The 14,995-nt window shown below is 45.7% G+C and overlaps 1 protein-coding gene across 1 annotated transcript in view; it reads left to right on the forward strand.

The window, feature by feature from the left end:
* FRAS1 (Fraser extracellular matrix complex subunit 1) overlaps positions 1–14,995 on the forward strand; it is a 1,618,415-nt gene that overhangs the window by 94,217 nt on the left and 1,509,203 nt on the right. The window lies entirely within an intron of this gene.

The raw sequence follows: 14,995 nt of genomic DNA on the forward strand, positions 1-14,995 counted from the left end.
AGATGGTAATTTTTAGCAGCTCTTCCCTTCTTTCAAAGTGCATCCCCTTTATATACCAGTGATGACACCATCAGGATCACAATATTGGGCAGTGCCCTGCAAGAGTTCTCACAACCAGGATCGGACAGTTACCCTTCTCTCTCCTCCCAAATCCAGCCTCTCTCCAGGAATTGGTTTAGGAGTCTGGAACAGACATATGGCAACTCCCAATTGAAACCCCCTTTTTGTTTCCATGTCAACTTTTTGGCAAAAACTAGTTATGTGGCAAAACTTGATAATTTACTAGTAGCTGCCATAATATTCCGCTTCAGCTGATCATGAGGAATTTAATAAAACGACAGCTGGATCTGCACTAAATTGCACAGGCGTTTGACGATTTTCCACCATTTTTACAAAAAGCATAATAGTTATGCACATGCAATTTACTCTCCACATACCATATTTTACCCTCCACCAACATGGCCATTCTGAATTTCGGGACATTTCCAGAGCAGCCAGAAACCCAGTTTATCTTGCAATTACATTTCCCTAAGTCGTAGGTGGACACATTTTATTTCAACAAATCGCCTTGAAATTATCTATAAAAAAGAAAACGAATGCAGGGCGACTGGTGATTTCTGAGAAAATGCAGCAATTATGATAGTCGATTTAAAATAATAGGAAATCTTCATGTTATGTAAATTGGAGCGCTCCTGTCTCCAGGCCATTTGCCACACTTAGCCTGCCTGTTATCAGAGCTTTTTTTAAAAAAATGATTAGCCTCTGTTGTTTGAAGTGGGTAGGCTTTCGGCCATAAATACTTGGGATGCACCGGCCAAACAGAGATCCCCCACTGCAGATAATGAGCTAGGTTGGCCCTCTGATGTCACGAGGCCCTGCAGATATCTAGCATCCTGTCCTCTTATCTGAAGGGTACCACCATTTCGATCTGAAAAGCTTCTATTTTCTTGTATTTTTTTTCAGAGTTCAGACTTGATTGCAGTCCCCGTTTTCCTAGCTCTTCCCTACATTCCATCCATGCACTGCCAATGCCATTTGCCCTGCACAGAAATTAGCTTTCAGATACACCAAGTGTGAGTAAAGTTTGTTTTCAACACCTCTTAGCAGGCTACACTTTATTACATTTGTAAAAAGTTGGGAAGCACAAACCAGGCTTGCAATGGGGGGGGGGGAACCATTTGCGAATTCTGCCCAGAGACCCACCCATTGTCCTTGATTTAAAGGAACTCACAGATTGCATTTTCTAACATCAGCCTTTATTCTGTAGCATCAGTTTGTCTTTGTGCTGAAAGTACAGGGCTGTTTTTTTCAGTCATTAATAAAATACAATTTTAATTATCTGCTGTTTGTTTTTCTGCTGAAAAGTGGGTCTGACATGTCACACTGCACCACCTTTTGATGGTTGACAATTTCAGTGAAAAATGCTTCATTTATGTCTCAGCCAGCAATGTGATGTGCTTTTCCAATCTGCACTAGGATTACATTTTTGTTTGAGATTTCTCTGGATTTCAACTGCAGAAAGACACCCACATAATCTGCCTAAATAGGCCCATTTTCAGTGTGAAGTTTCTTTTGAGGGCTGGAAGGTCATTATTTTTCCAGTGGGCCTTTCAGTTCCGTTGGTTTGGGGCCTTTGATTACACTTCACATGGTGAGTTTAGTGTTGGTTTGTGTTCTTTACTTTAAATGGGACAGTAAGAACACTTCTTAGTAGGTCTGATTTACCTTTAATGCCAACATTCCGACGCACTTGGGAGGGAGATTTTATTGGAGAAATCGGGTGACATAAATGTTCCCGATTAATGTATTGGAGCTATAATTATTTTATGTGGGAAAACTGAAAAATCGGGAGTCTCCCGCCTAAATCGGGTGGGTTGGCATGTATGTTAATGTGATAATGCCATTCCTTTGTTGCAGGCCTTCCATACTTTGAGGGGAGAGTCCCAGCACTCCTCAGCCAGTCTGCTTTACTTAATGTGACCGGTTTGGCACATCTCGGCAGGCTTGTTTTACTTTCCATGTAACGTCAGCAGCACTTTTTAGTTCTCTTGCATTATGTGACCAGGGCCAGCAGCAGGGAAGGGCACATTTTTGTTGTACTTCTCTCCTACAGGGGATTCCAACCTGCGCCCTGCTGGTTACACTCCATTGTCGCATCATACTGCTACCGTGCAGGTGCTGGATTGCATTTCTTTATTTATATAAGACTGCTTAGGACATAACACCCATTGCCGAGCCGCCACAAAGCTCCTCTGGGTAGTGATCTATGCTTGTCTTTTGCAATTATGCATGGATTGCTGCGGACACAGTGCTGTACAAGTAAAAGGAGTTGTGGCTGTAGTCCTGAGCATGCCCCTTAAGAGGTACAAGTGGTGGGTGATTGGAAGGGGGAGGCTGCTTAGAGCTGCATGCTGCAGTGCAGACCATGACAAACTAAACGTGCTCATTTAAATGCATTTCTGTAATTGTGTTTTTGTCAGTCTTGATAAGATGGTTGTAAACACAGTGGTGTGGAGGTGAAGTGGAGAAAGGGAAGGGCCAAGGTATGGGGTTTGAACCGGGGTAGGGGGGTTAAGTATTGGGTTGTGTGGCATGGAAGAGGAGAGGGGGAGAAGAAGGGGCAGAGCAAGGGGTGCACAGTTCCACTATTTGTTTTGTGTGCACTTCTCTGCACTACACCCACTCAGAGCACCAACACCTCAGCAGGGCTGTCTTTCTTTTAATGGTGCAGTACCTTCACTACTCTGCAGAGCTTCATTCCTCCTAACTGGCCACTGTCATCATTGCTCAGCATATTGATACCAAACACTTTTATTGATATGATATGTAACGTGCCTAGTGTTTCAACTCAGAATGATGAAGCGCACATTTAGCAAATCTTCGAACATGAAGGGCCTGATTCACAGAAGCCTTGAATCAGGCCCGAAGTGTTGCAAATGAATGTTTGCCAGAGAAAGACATTTTGTATTTAGGGCAGGTGCAAGCATTTAGGGTTTCAGAATTTTGGATGGTGATGGGACGCGATGAACAATAATTGACTATGACAAAAGAGACCAAGTACTCGTTTCTGCCTTAAAAGTATAACCTGTTTTTTGGACGTGAGCATATAGCCGCTGCTGTATTTTCATTCATCTTCCTGAATGCTCCTTTACACGCCTATCCGTCGTCCCCTGGGCCAGTTAGCGCAGGGACGCACACCGTAACATTGCCTTCAAGGGTGTCATTGGCAGGCTTTCCCAGCACAACCGTGTCCGTGCTGTGCCCACCAAGATACCAATCTCCGTGACCATTAAATCACCCGGGCAAATCACATTTCTAGTAACCCTTTACATTTCATGACATAATGAATCCATTCCGTGACGCCTAATTGAAAGAGAGACTAAATAGTGTGTAGTCGTGCCAGTGTGTTTTGCCAAATACGTTAAAGTTGAGGATCCAATTGCGCATGTTCTTGTCTCACCCTTGTCTGGATTGATTTAAGGAGGGGAAAATAAGGGACAGAGTGTGAAGTTACTGAAGTGCTTGTAAAATTACATTAATGTTGCTTAAAACCTTGCTTTGGTGCTTGGTGCGCGCTATGCTTTCTCCTTCTGCCGATTGTGATATAATGGAGTGACGTTTCACATGAAAATTACATTCTTTACTTTTCAGCAGTGAACGATCCATTTTAATATTCATCATCCATTTAACAAATCGATGGTTACACTGTGAAGCTCATTTCGCTCCAAATCGTAATTTGGCGACCGGGAGCCGTTCCATGTAGACACATACATAGGCAGCTCCCTGCCGCCAAATTTGGCTCATTTGCACGGCAGAGTGCAAATGTGCAGGGCAAAAGGCGGCGTACACACGCATAAAGTTGGCAGCGCCAGAGGGATTCCCAGAATTTATGCTGGCATGAAAATGTATGCTGTTGAAAATGTTGGGACATTTGTATAGCGAAAAGGAAGGGAGGCCATACATCTACGTTACGGCTCATTCAAAAATGAGTTTCAGTGTGATTCTGTAAAATATGGAAATTGCACCTACAAAAGCGCTGTGGGCACAAGTTGAATTAGGTCTGATTCGCACGGCTGGGTGTTGGAAAGAGCTGTAATGCCTCTGATTCGAAGCCTCAGGTGTTCGTAGGTATCCTGATGTGAGTCCACAGACCTACATACCCATGGAGAAAATCATCAGTACCCAATGTGTTCTCAGATTTCTTCTATTTGCATTCAGAGTACTATTTAGGCACCTTTATGCTGATACTGCAAATAGTTTTATTATTAAACGAAGGTCTCTCGGCCGAGTGCCCCATTTATGTAGCTAGCTGTCGTGTTTATTGCTGAGTTGGCACCATGAGGACTAGCCAATGGGTGGATTCTAGTAATAGTTGTTATATGCCCAAACCTTAAGTGCTCCGGTGAAGGAGATGGAAGTTGACTAGCACTGTTATTTTGGTAGTGATGAGGTGGCAGTGAACTAGGAAGCGGCCATGCTACTTTGGGTGTAATGGTGGAGGCTCAGGTTGGCAGAAGTATACTTCAAATATGGCAGTGTTGACCAGACATTTGCCAAATCGAGCTGTATGTTAAAGCAGCGCCGGGGACTGGAAATCTTGAAACGCATCCCAGTCTGCCCTTCCGACCACTGACCCAAGTAACAAGCCTTCTTTAACCAAACATCTAATCCTGGCCAAACCCACTCAAACCGAGCTGTCAGACATATGCACAAAATCCATATATACTAGTGTAGAAGCCTGTGTACACAAGCCAGAGTGAAGGTTTTCATTAACACAGTAGGACCACTATATATCGTAAGGCAGCAGCTCGCTCTAACAGTGAAAACAGGCAAAGCTATGACTGCATCGGACGAACATGCAGGGACAAACATACAACCTGCCTTTTATTATATTGTTATATATAAAATAATCAATTTGAGCCAAATCACACATGCCACAACACCACCTAGTAACCATCACTGGAACTTCACCTTCAGTTCAGAGGCAAATCACCAAGGTATTGTGGTTACACTAATTTGTCAAAATATGGTTACTAGGTGGCATTGTGTCATGTGTGACTTGGCTCACGTTAATTGTTCTGCTTTCTACATTTCAGGTGAACGTTTTTTTCCAAGCCTTTTTAAACCACCTCCCCTGACCTCCATAAGCAGGAGCTGGGTGGTGGCAAAGACCATGTGGAGACCGATTCCACCCCCATTAAAATGAAAACAAAAATCACACTACCAAAATTAGGTCAACCAAACTTAACTCTCGAAAAATACAAAACCACACATACAACAGTGGACATATATTCAAAAAGAGAAGCAAAGGACACTTATGGAATCTAAAACACAAGGGTCCATTGAACTGTTTCATGCTTACAATTCAGAGTGCCATTTCTTTTAATATATATATTATGTAGTCAGCTGGCGACAAACAAGGTTTTCTTTCACAGCGGTTTATTGCACAACAAATACTGGTCACAGATCAATAATTTCAGCCAACTGATGACGGTTCTTTTCACCTCATAGGCACAGGCGTTGTGCCTTGCTTTACTTGCAACTTCCACTGCTGGGCTTAATTAGTTCCAAACCAGGCGATAACAGGCTTTCACCCTTCAAACCTGTCCGCCGGCCATGAAAACAAAATTAACAAATGGCAATAAAACACACTTCACCACTCCGAATCCTTCTTCTTCGGCGGCCGTTTCTCTCCACTGGAATGTCTTGAGCCTTGGACCAGGTACGGCGTCAATCTGTGAGCTTTCCGCTTACTACTAGTAAGCCCACTCGTATTCTTGGCTGGTCTCACTCCACTCGGGTGCGGTGTCTCTCGCCACGCGCTGCTCCTGCAAAATAAGACGCCTCCCGAGTCTCTTGGAGTTGCATTTAACCCTTGTCCGGCCCATTCCCCGTAATCAGCCCCATGTGTTCTCAGCAACGGTTTTAACACACCTGATTCAGATTCCCCTCCTCCTCCCTGCTCCGTCCACTGTGGGTTAACCCTGTACTTTGTTTGTGTTTGGGCGGTTTTAACATAAGGAAACCCGGTTCTCCCTTTCCTCTTTTTCCTTTCTTTACCCATCGGTGTGCCTCCCCCCTGATGCAGTATTTCGTGGGGCATTCTGGGATCTGTAGTCTGCCTCTTTTCATTGATGGCCAGCACTTGACGGGCCCCTTCCGCAACCCCCTCCTTTCTCCCAGTATCCAGGGTGGCTGCCACTGCTTCCACCTCACAAAATATATATATTTATATATATATATTAATTGTTCCACATGGTATCAGTGTAAATGGGAGTTGCATCTGATAATTGGAGGAAGTTGAAGTTATTTTGTCAATCATTTTAGTACAACTGGTACCCTCACCTTCACTTATATTTGTTGTTTAAACTTTGGGTCTTACTGGCAGAGGCAGTGTGACGAATCAACTTTCGGGGTACCAGTGGTCCAGGGGTGAATATCTGTTTCTTAACCATCAGTCAGCCCCACACCTCTACACAAGAAGGGATCCAAACAGTTTGGAATAACAAGAAAATTATAAACCTCTTTGTCCAATTTTGGTAATGCGGACAGAACGGCAGGTTTATCTCAGAAAGATTGTGGATCGTTGGTTTGCTGCAACACAGCGAAAATAAAATGATTACCCAGTGATGAAAGGGACTGTCCAGTCAAGGCTGTATCAAAAATATCTACTTTATTTATATCACAACAGACAATTCTAGCAACACTACGAAATACACCCCACCCGGTAAAGGAAGGCAGAGGACAGACAGTTTCAAAGAACGAAAAGGGATGTACACTGGATACTGACAGGAGGGTAGTCAGTATGGTTAATAACCACAACAGTTACGTTTCCTTGACTTCAGCACAAAGGGAACCATGGGTCTTAATATGTCTCTAGGGGCCTTCTGGGAAGGACCAGGGGGACAGAACCGCAATGTACATTGTGCTGAAGATGTTCTTGGTGCTTGATGGGGTCGAGTCTGCTTCAGGCCACTTTGCAGGCTTCTGTGACAGTTGAAGATACGATTAAGCTGTGGGTATCAGGCGGCAGGACGGTTCGGCGAGCGAAGCTGGCCGAATGGCTGTAGGCGGGCCTACATGGCGGCTCAGGGTCAGGAATCGTTGTCTCGGTGCTGTGCAGCAGATCTGAAGCACAGGTCGAGACATCTCGGATGTCTTTAATAGACTGCGGCTTGACAACGGTCAGCGTTGCGGTCGGTTGCAGCTCGAGGAACTCGACTGGCTGGAAAATGTCCTTTTAAAGTGGATGTCGGTAGATGCTCATTTGGGTACTTCTCCCAGCTTCTTCTATGGGCTTGTGTCATCCTTTAAGGTGGACGACCCAAAGCTGAAGAGTGTGTTGCAGGCAGCTGGTTTGCATTTGGTTGTAGGTCCAGAGACCTTTTAGCACTTCCTATCCAGAAAGCTTGCTGCAGAGCCTAGCAGGTCACGCTGTGTGCTGGCTGGGTACCGATTCTGGAGCAACTGGAGGGTCTTTTGAGTGCTTTATCTCCTGCTTTGCCCTGGGGCATGTTTAGGGGGGGGATCTTGCTTCCCTCTTTGGAATCCCAGCCTTGCTTCGCTGGCAGAAGATGTAAGGCAGACTGTACCTTAAGTCAGGTCCAAGGTTGAGTTCTTCTTTGTTACTTCAAGCAAAGTCTTTAGATGATCTGCCAAAAGAGGGGCCCAGCCCTCTTTAAACACCAAGTGCGCCACAGTGATTGGTGTAGGCTAAGCCTACCTCAATGAACCAATCCTTGGGGTCTCTACCAAAAATCTCATGTATGCGTGTTACGATCACCTGGTATCCACAGGGATGGCACCCAGCCCTGGTTGGATGATTTGCACTCTCGAACCCTCTCCCGGTCCCTTGGTAAGGCCTCTAGTTAAAGATGGGTCTGTAATATAGGAGAGCTGGATTCAATACCAGATTGTCTTTGTTTTCCCAACTCCCTTGGCCTCAACTCCTTCCTCCCCCTTGGGCCCTCTCCTCACCTTAATATTGTAGAAGGTGGATTCTCCGTCCTGCTCCTCGTGGCAGGGGCACGTAGATGTGGGGGGTGAGCAGCGACCAAGTTACTTCACTGGTGCAAGCCCCCCCCCCCCTGTGGGAATCCAGGCCTGCTGCGACTCCGTAGGTTTGCTGCTTTACAGTCTTTATATGCAGTTCTTATGTTCCTCTTAGTTCGAATAATAATGTCTTGCTTCTTTCCTTTTAGGTATGGAAAGGTATTTTGGAGTTGTCATGCAGTTTGAAGATGAGCATGGGCCAGTAGGCAAAAGTGCAGTGTGCGCGATGCTGTCCGGTGAGTAATGCGCGATGCGCAGCGCTGTTTCGCCTTTTATATTGCTAACTTGTGTCTTTTCTCTCCTTGCAGGTTGCGGTATTCCTCGCCGAGCAAAGTAAAGTTCCAGCAATGATACTGACCAGGAGAGGACTACCCAGGTAAGAATTGTGTGGCTTTCTTCATTCGGAAGGAAACGTGAGTAAACCCTTACTAATGCTGTCTTTCTTTCTCCTTTTTCCAGGTTATGGTATTCCAGGATGCATGCAGTGCCGGATGATGGAGTTCGTACCTTCAGGTGAGTGGAACTGAAGTCGGCGATGGATTGAAGACAGGATACTGTTCCAGGTAAGTTTCGTAGTGTTCTTTCTCTCTCTGCAGGTCCTTGGTTTCTGATAAGCTGGCATCAAAGAACTGGACACGGTGAGCGTTACGCTGCCCACAGCAGAATAACGCAAAGCATGTTCTGCTGTTTGGGTATGGTTTAAATAGTCTCAGGTAAAGTAGTCCAGGTAAAATAGCCCCATGCCTCCCACAACCAAAGTATTCCAGGTAAAGTAGTCCCAGGCCTGCCACACCCAAAAGACTAGACTGCATGGCTCAGTTCCTTGTAACTGAGCAATGTGTGTGCCTCCATGTTGGCTGAACCCCCCCCGCCCCCCAAGTTAAATAGTCCCAAGTAAATAGTCCCATTCTAATGTTGGTCTTCATGATGGTTATGAGCCTGGCGCCAAAGGCTCCAGGACTGACTCCAAGAGAGTCTTGGATGAGGTTTTAAGGCCTTTGACCTGGCCCTAACTGGAAGGCTGACTTGGCAGTGAGAGCCAGGGGCAAGGGTCATGAAAATGCGTGAGGTCATAACCAGAGTGCTTTGCAACAGGAAAGGTAAAGGGGTGAAAACATGTGATACTAAATCCCACCCATCTTCCTGTCAATTGTTGATCAAAGAGTCTCTCTGGTTAATAGATCTCTGTGGTTCCTGATTAAAGCGGCAGGTCTTCCTTGAAGTTGCCCGAGACCAGTCTGTCGGGCTCCTGCAAACCACATCCTCAGACCTTATGAATGGGGTCCCCTGACCGGCGTGGCCTACAGTTCCCTGTCATTGATACTGAGGGGACGGGAGCTGGCTTCAGGTTTCCACAGTTACATATGAAAGGTGGTTGGGTTTCCTGACTCCTTTGTTAACCTCTGCAGCCAGACCCCATATGGGCCTCTTTGAAGTACCATCTAATTTGTTTGTTAATCACTGCCACCAGCTGCAGGGCCTAACAAAAGGGCAGTGGAGATCCAGTGAGCCTTTGTGAGTTAAACAGTCTGGTCATGGCAGGGGAAGCTTGGTCCGCCCCCATCCTGGAGATGACAAAGTGTACTCCTGGCTTTCACATTCCAACTAAATATGACAGGGCGGACTGTGCCTGTAGGCTGTGTTCACCCAGAGTACACGGGTCTGTGCGTTTGTCGTGGTTTGAGCATAGGGAAATGTGTGTGGATTAGCCCCTCACATTTTTCTGAGGTTGGTATACCATTATTCCATTTAATTAACCATTAAAAAAAAAGCCCAGGCAAGCGCACGCCCACCATGCGGATGATCGAATTCCTCACAGGCACACAAAGCCTATTGACACTTTATGTCCTATACAGAGATAGACGCTATCATGGATAATAGAGTGGTTACTTTGGGCTTTGCATCCCTCCGGTCTCTCACCTCCATTTATGCGTCTTCCATTGACTTTGCTTTCTCTGATTTGCACTAGGCACTTTTGACTCCTTTGACCAACAATATAATATCCTACATTCACACTTTCCCGTCCCCATCCTCAGCCATGGATCTACAAGACTGGTGGAAATCACTGACCCCACCCTGCTCCTAACCTACAGAAGTTCCCTTGTTGCCCTTACCTCTGCACTCAACTCCAACATAGCCCTCCTCACTATTGTTACCCCAACCACCTTCTGCCCACCACTTCCCCCAACCCCTTTTACTCTTGATTTCTTCTCTCGTTCCGAATTCACACCCATCCTTCACAGCCCCCACCCATCTTGTGCTCCTAACCGCCTCTTTGCTCCTCAAATGGTCAAAGACCTAATCCGAATACTTTTATCAGTTTGAGCTCCTTAAGCCCTCCCTCTCTCCATGGTACACAAATCAGCAAGTGCCCAACCCCTTTTGAAGAAACTTTCTGCTGCCTCAAACATCCCCCAGAGAACTTTCCCTCAGTTTCCCTCTTACTCCATTATTCAAAGATCATTAAACAGGTAGTCTTCAAATAGATCTCCAAGTACCTTGATTATATTTGCCTTGGAGATGTACTTAACTGTGGTTTCTGTAGTAAACACTTCCTGAGACTGCACTCATGTAGGTCTCCAACCTTCTCTCTGATGCTCAGCACTCCAAGCTCTCTTCAGTACTTATTCCTTTGGACCTTTTTGCTGTTATTGTCACTGTCGACCACTCCCATCACCTGCTTACTCTCGACGACTTGGGCTTTGGAAATCTGCTCTCACCTGGATTGCCTACCTGGAAGGTTGCTCCTTTCAAATCCCATACAACAAACCTCTGACTCCAACCCTCTCTCTGTCAGTGTCCCATAAAAGTCAGCACTTGGACATCTGCTTTTCACCATCTATCTCTCTTCCCTGGTAAGGTGCATCCCATTCTTTGGCTTTCACCATCACCTCTTTGCTGACTGTACTCAAATTGTTTTATCCTTTCCCTCCGTCACCTCAGCCATCTTGAAACAGATTACCAACTTCCTCACAGCAATCAGTCACTGGCTGGCTCTCTGCTGTCGTCATGTTGAACTCTTAAAAATAGAAGTAATCTTTTTCCTTGCTTCCAACACCAAACCTCCCTTCTCCCATCTGGTTCCCGCCTGACCTTCTTTCTGTAATCTCCACCATCATGCTCACCAAACGTGACTACTGCTCATGCCTACTCCTGGGCCTTCTTCTCTATTCCTTCCTCACTTTAGAAAAAGTCCTGATCTTTGCTACCCGCACTCTCTACAACCTACCCAGATCCTCCCCCACTTGTGCCTGCAGACGCCGGGCTGGTTGGCTCTGCATGCACAAGCACAACCTTTTTACGATCCTGCCCCTAGTATACAAAGCTATCATCGCTCTTGTTCCTCACTGCTTGGCTGCCTGTATCTCTGTTTAGTCACCATCTCGTTCCCTCTGCTCCTCGTCTGCTCTCAACCTCATTGTTCCATGCCCCCCCTTTTCCTTCACTTGCTACCGCTCTTTCTTTCTTCTGACTCCGCTCTGTTGGAACCCACTGCCCTTCACAAAGTCAGCTCGACTGTGGACCTCCTCAAAGCTCAGCTTAAACTTCACTTAACCGGCCTTCCCCCAGCCTCCCTACTTGACCGCATTACTCCCTCCAATGCTGCGTCATAATGTAATTTTTTTAAATATTTGTACAGTACTCTTTAGTTTGAAGCACTTGCCGCCCCCCCCCCCCCTCCCGAGATTAATGTCACCTTTGCAATTTCGGTGTTTCTTATATATTTTTTGTTTGTTTTGTCCCTGGTTTGTCTAATTTTGCCCAGACCCTCATAAACTGGCACATCATTAATTCTCATCTTTATGCAATTTTGCAGACACCCACACGAAAGATGCCACTATCTTCACTAGATGTGTTATTGTGAGTCATTTCTGAGGTGACTTATAAAAATGTGAAATGCCACCCTAAAATTTTGAGCTCGGCGTCATTGGCTCTTCTGACCAAAACTTAGCCTCTAGATCTGCATAAGTGATAAATAGCAGAATGCATTGCAGACAAAGTGATTCCTATAGAGTCTGGTGTCAACATACATTCTTTTTGGGAATTGTGGGCACACTTAAAGCAAACCGGAAACCAGATCTAGCTGTCCAGCATGGTCCAGTCAGGACAGCGTATTTACGCAATCTATGCAAAGACTCGCCAACTGAAAATCCTGCTCTGGAGCAGGGAAGTACCGTGAGGAAATACAATGCCCTCAAGAAATCATTAAATATCAGTACAACAAAAAAAACCATACAAACCAGCCAAAATGAAGTAACTAATAGATCAACAAAGAAAACTACAATCAAAGACCTTGTGCGGCCCATATACAATATTGTGCTCTGGCTTCCAGTTTGTACCAGTCTGTACCAGTCTGTACCTGTCTGTGTTTATAAAATTAGGAATATGCTGCAACAAAAAACGGGAAATAACAGATGGGTGTCTGCCCGTTGTTGCTGCCATCACCGCTCCTCCTTCACCGCTGCATTGATGCATCCAGACCAGTCCAGAGGCATCTCTAGCACAGGCTACGTATGTGTTTACTATTGCGTCATCGCGTCAGAAAAGAACCTGAAAGATGTAAACAATATATTTTCTTTCATGGGCATTACCGTGAACAACGATAGAATGAGTTACTTCAAAAAACGCTTTTTACATTAAAGTATATTTTTACTGCCTTAAAGTAATCCAGGGGACCATGAAAACGACTTTTTTTATTTTCTCTAAAATCCCTTTTCTCCCAACTTCCAAAAGTAGGTTTTTTAAATTCTCCCAACTCAAAATCAGCCCCGACTGTGCTCTTTCAAAACCACTTTCAAGGTTACACACTGGCCGACAACTATTGGAGTTGCTCTTCATGAAGTGTTTATGGAAATATAGATAGAGTATGTTGTGCTGTGTGTGGTGCTGCCGTCGAGTAGTGCGCTCGTACCGCCGTCTATGAATTCCAAAGAGCACGCTCCTGGCGACGGATGCTATTCTCATAGCCTGGGGGAGAGGAATCTTTAGAAAGTGCGCCCTGGAATGTGATGATAAACCTGCTAACCCAGGCACCAAGAGCCTGGAGGTACGGCCTTTTGACATTTGCCTAAACACTTGTAACTTAAACACCTTACATCATCCAAGAGAGGTGCTGCCTTGTGAATGAAAAAGCATGCTCGGGCATTTGACTGATAGTGTGTTTATATTGCCCAACTCTACTACACACACAATGTAAATGGATAACTACTACATTCCTTAATTTTTAGTACCCCACTGATTGCTACAAAAAGGAAACTAAATATCATGTTATGGTAGGTATACTGGATTGTTGTGCCACCACATAATTCTTCCCAAATGAGGACTGCCAAATTAATACAGGATTAAGGAAACCCACCAACGCAAAACCAGCTCTTTGGGCCCTTCATTGGTAGCCCAGCGTGTACTGACACAAATCTCTACAATTCACCAATGCTTGCAGGGCATCATGCCTGAACCTTCCCCAGCAACAACCCAAACGCATAAGGCAAGCCTTCCGGTCCACCAAATAGTACAGTATGTTTACAGCAAATGCGCACTGAGATCCTCCATTTCAATATAATTAATTTTTGTGGGGTCCCAGACAGCCTTACAGACAGACAGACAAAAGTAATGAGTTTATAGGTCTTTCTTTGATTCAAAACAATAAGTATATCACGAAGACTAGTGTTACTGTGGCTAAGGTGGTTCCTATAGTGCTCACCATCCCTGTGGGTTCCCTCCACCCTAGCCCAGGTGTCCCTATCCCCAGAAACCCCTACTGTCTTCGTCTTCACTGATGTGGAAACCTAAAGGCAGTAGCCTTCTCTAACCCCCTCCAGGATTTTCAAAGGGATTCTCCAGCTCCCTCTGATGGCTGACTCCAGAGATCCCCCCCCACTCTCTCCTCTTTCACTCAGTCTCTCTACCTTCACTCTTCCCTCCTCAACTTCCTAGTCTCCCTTACTTCCACTAATTCTGCTCCTCTGTACTTCTCACTCCCCACTCTGTTTATTTCAACTCTCTCTGCCTTCTCCTCTCTTGTGCTCTCTCCTCCGCCACCTCCGCTCAACCTCTAATCCCTAGTGTACTCCCTCTGTATTCTGATTTGGCCAAACTTTCTCCCCTTTGTCTCCTGCTTCCTCTACTCTCCACCCTCACTATTACTACTTTCAATCTCCCACAACCCTACTGTCACACTCTCTACCTCTCAGACACCTGCACTGTTATCCATACACTCACTCTATCCCCCACCATTCCTCTCACCTTTCTCCCCGTGCTATCTCTCGCACCCTTCACACACTTCACAACACTACTCTGAATTGGTACCACTTTCTATCACACAGAGTATCTTACCTGCACTCTCTCGCACCACTGCCGCAGTCTCCACAGCACTTCTTCTCCACCATACACACTCTACTACCACGTCTTGGTCCACCAACTCCACTCATGAGCTCATCAAAACACCTATCACCAAGGATGGCTGGCTTGGGCTTTTATAGCCCAGCATCACTTGCTATAGGTATCCTTCCAGTTCCCATTGACCCTTCTAACCCCCTGCCCTAGTGGACAAATCATTTCCTGTCCTTTTACCAGAGGGCCAATTCAGACGTGGCTTTGGGAAATGGTTCATATTTGACACATCTGCTTCCAGAAACAAGTGAGGTTATCCTTCTTTCTTCTCTAGCAGTCTTTCCGGTACCAATGGGTTGGGGCTCCTGCATCTCATCTCGTGCAGATTCTGGACTCCACGTTCTGTGGCAGTAAGTTTGCTTCAGTGCCCCATTCAGGGTCTTCCTTGCTGCTGCCTTGATGCTTCTTGGGAAGAAGTTTTGAAAGAAAAGCACAATAAACCTGGCCTGGTCAGAGGCTCCTAGGCATGGTGGATGGGACGTTGGAACCAATGCTTTCACCCAATAGTAACCGCTCTGGGGATTCGGGAATTGGGGTCTCCCTAAACTCCCTC

This window comes from Ambystoma mexicanum, chromosome 6p, assembly GCF_040938575.1.
Source record: "Ambystoma mexicanum isolate Mex_15411 chromosome 6p, UKY_AmexF1_1, whole genome shotgun sequence".
Taxonomy (NCBI): Eukaryota; Metazoa; Chordata; class Amphibia; order Caudata; family Ambystomatidae; genus Ambystoma; species Ambystoma mexicanum.